Source organism: Sus scrofa, chromosome 3 (genome assembly GCF_054392235.1).
Source record: "Sus scrofa isolate SSC_HxYL_T2T_F1_AM1 chromosome 3, Sscrofa_HxYL_maternal_Yorkshire_Landrace_v2.0, whole genome shotgun sequence".
Classification (NCBI taxonomy): Eukaryota; Metazoa; Chordata; class Mammalia; order Artiodactyla; family Suidae; genus Sus; species Sus scrofa.
Window position 1 is genome coordinate 47,284,892 of NC_139385.1, and position 3,993 is coordinate 47,288,884.

Below are 3,993 nucleotides of genomic sequence, written 5' to 3' on the forward strand. Positions count from 1 at the left end.
GCTTGGCTCTGGGGCCCTTCCTGTGGCGGGAGCCGCCGGGGCGCTCGCCTCTGGGGGGAGGGACTGAGGATGGACCTCAGTGGCGCCGGGAGGGGCTCTGCGCGGCGCCGCACTCAGACCCTTAAGCACCAGAACTGTACTTTGGCCTTAAACACGGCGACATCCACGGATGCTCATGGCCCTGTCACTTTTATAGGTGTAGACAGATTTGAGGTGTAGAAGTGAGTTCCTGCACAGTTTTATGAGGTCCAGGGCGGCCTCTGCCCTTGTGTGGAGGCCCCGTGCCCTTGGCAGAGGCGTGGCTCACCAGGCCGGGTGCCCGCCGGGCAGGAGCAGGGACGCGGCCTCAGCAGGACGGGGGCGCTGCTCCAGCTTGTCCGGCCTTCCATGCTGCCAGCCTCCGTGCAGCATCACCACACAGTACTGCCAGGCCTGGCTTGAAAGAGCACGCTTCCGGCGAGTCCCTGGCCACCCGCCTCCTGAGTGGGCCTCTGGGATGCTCTCTGCGCTGGGCAGGACAGTGGGGTTTCTGCAGTCACAGCTGGCCCGTCCGCAGCCAGGGGAGAGCAGGCTGAAGTGCTCGTCCCCAATGCCTTCTCCCTAGGCGAAAAGTGGCTGGAAACCTGCGGTGGTCGCCCAGTCAGAGGCGCCTGTGACGGAGGAGCCAGCCTGTCACTGGGGCAAGACGAGGCCATGGGGCTGCAGGCAGGCACGTGGAGGCTGGCTCGGCCCCTGCCCGCTTCTCCTGCTTCCCACCTGGGGAGATGCGTTACCCAGACTCCTTGGAGCAAACTCCGGGTCTCTTAGAAGAAGGCTGACTTGAGTTTCTCTAAAGAATGAACAACAGACCACTCCCCAAAGTGGTTGCAGGGTTGGCCACCTCGTCTAAAGCAGTCCCGGCTGTTACGAGTAGGGTAAAGCTGTAGACGTCTGAGGACGCGTCTAGCTTTTCGCATAGTGAGATGTGACCAACTGTACTTTAAAATCTTACGTCGGGCAGCCTTGCACTTTCATAGTCCAGACAGGTGACCTTACAGAAGAACGCCTTTCCTCCAAATGCCCTGAGCAGATGTGACGCAGTGAGGCTGCAAGCCCAGCTGCCACAGGGCCACTGTGTTGTGGTGCCAGGCGGCAGGCAGGTGGTGGGGGTTGGGTGAGGCTGGCTCCAGCCTCTCAGCTTTCAGTCTCCAGTTGGTTCTGATAAAAATGTAAAAGGTCGTGAGTTCCCTTGTGGTGCAGTTGGGTTAAGGATCGGACGTGGCCGCAGCTGTGGCTCTGGATGGATCCCTGGCTGGGAACTTCCACATGCCATGGGTGTGGCCAAGAAAAAGGTAAAACATCCATTCTTGGAGAGGTTTTAAAAGTTGGCCCCTTCCCCGTCTCTGCTCAGCAAGGTTGTGTATTGAGAGAACTCACCCAGTGGGCTTCCTTGTTGGAGTAGCCTGTGTATAAAGGTTTTATGACGGGAGCTCAGCAGCCTGTTTGGAGGAAGAGGCTCACGTGCTGTCCCCACCGCCTTGCGGACTCAGCCTGCTTAGGGCTGGGATTGGTAAGCGCCCCGACGCAGTGAGAAGGACCCTGGCCTCACCCTGCTGGCAGGGTCTGCGTCCTACCCTCTCAGGTGGGCAGGCCCACCCTCATGGGAGGCAGGCGGGTGGCGAGCCCTCCTTGCACCCCCGCGCTCTGCGCTCCCTTCCCTGGCAGCGTTGAGGCCAGTCTCAGGCTCTTGCCCTTTCATCGACACGTGTTTCACCCAGCAGCTTTTTACTAACGTCGTTACTGACACGCCGTACAATGCGACGCTTTCCCGTGCACGGGAACCACCACCATCCACGTCTAGAACATGTCATCACCTTCACTCCCGCGCGCCGTCTCAGGCCCTGGCACCTGCTCTCTGCCTCTGTCTCTGCAGACGCGCCTGCTCTGGCCGTTTCCCGCAGATGGAGTCACACCACGTGGCCTCTGTGTCCCCCTTCTGTCACTGAGCAGAGGCTTCACGGTTTACCCATGGAGTGGCAAGTGTAGTCGCCTCGCTCCTTTTCATTCCTCATGGCTGGTCCCGGGGTCTGTTGGTGGTGGTTGTGGCACTTGCGATAAGTGGGCTTTGTCTTTCTCTGTCTGATTAGTTTCACTTAGTATGCTGCTCTCTAGGTCCGTCCACGCTGCTGCAGATGGCATCAGTTGGTTCTTGTTATCGGCTGAATGATATCCTGTTGATGATGTGACCACAGCTTCTTTATCCTTTCCTCTGTTGATGGACGTGTAGGTTGCTTCCATGTCTTGGCTATTGTGTATGATGCTGCAGTGAACACTGGGGTGCATGTACCTTTTCAAATTTTTCTCTGGATAGATGCCCAAGAGTGGGTTGCTAGATCACATGGTAGTTATATTTTTAGTTTTTTGAGGAACCTCTGTACCATTTTCCTTAGTGGTTGTACCAGTTTACATTCCCACTAACAGTGTAAGAGGGTTCCCTTTTTGCCAGACCTTCTGCAGCATTTATTGTTGGCAGATTTTTTGATGACAGCTATTCTGACTGGTGTAAGTTGGTACCTCATAGGTTTGATTTTCATTCTCTAATAATTAGTGATGTTGAGCGTCTGTTCATGTGTTGTTGTGGGTTTTTTTGGCCATCAGTATGTCGTCTTTGGCAAAATGTCTATTTAGACCTTCTGCCCGTTTTTCAATGGGGTCGTTTGGGGGTTTTTTTGGTATTGAGCTGCAGGAGGTGTTTATTTTGGAGATTAATCCCTTGTCAGTCGCTTCATTTGCAAATATCTTCTCCCATTCTGTGAGCTCTCTTTTCATTTTGTTTAGGGTTTCCTTTGCTGTCCAGAAACTTTGCAGTTTAATTAGGTCCCATCCGTTGATTTGTGTTTTTATGTTCATTACTCAAGGAGGTGGACCTGAGAAGATATTGCTGTGGTTTATATCGGAGAGTGTTTGGCCTATGTTTTCCTCTAAGAGTTCTGCAGTGTCTGGTTTATATTTAGGTCTTTTATCCAGTTTGAGTTTTTTGTGTGTGTGGTGTTAGAGAATGTTCCAATTTCATTCTTTTACACGCAGCTGTCCTGTTTTTCCAGCACCACCTATTGAAGAGACTGTCTTTTCTCCATTGTGTGTTCTTGCCTCCCTTGTTGTAGGTTAGTTGACCATAGGTGCGTGGGTTTATTTCTGGGCTTTCTATCCTATTGCATTGGTCTATATTTCTCTTTTTGTGCCAGTACCATACTGTTTTGATAACAGTCGTGTTGTAGTCTAAAGTCAGGGATCCTGATTCTTCCAGCTCCATTTTTCTTTTTAGGATTGGTGTGGCTATTTGGGATCTCTTATGTTTCCACACATATTTTTAAAATATTTTGTTCCAGTTCTGTGAAAAACTCCACTGGTGCTTTGAATCTGTAGCTTGCCTTGGGCAGTATAGTTGTTTTGACAATACTGATTCTTCCAGTCCAAGGGCATGCATGGTATATCTTTCCATCTGTTTTTTTTTTTTTTTTTTTTTTGCTCTTTTTGCTATTTCTTGGTCTTGGGCCGCTCCTGCAGCATATGGAGATTCCCAGGCTAGGGGTCCAATCGGAGCTGTAGCCACCGGCCTACACCAGAGCCACAGCAACGCGGGATCCGAGCCGCATCTGCAACCTACACCACAGCTCACGGCAACGCCGGATCGTTAACCCACTGAGCAAGGGCAGGGATCGAACCCGCAACCTCATGGTTCCTAGTCGGATTCGTTAACCACTGCGCCACGACGGGAACTCTTGTTTTTTTTTTTTTTTTTTTTCATCTTTGATTTCTTTCATCAGTGTCTTATAGTTTTTAGAGTAAGGTCTTTTGTCTCTTTAGGTAGGTTTATTTTATTCTTTTTTATGTGATGGTAAGTGGTATTATTTCTCTGATTTCTCTTTCTGATTGTTCATTGTTAGTACATAGACATGCAGTAGTTTTCTGTGTATTAGTTTTGTATCCTGCAACTTTACCAAATTCACTGAT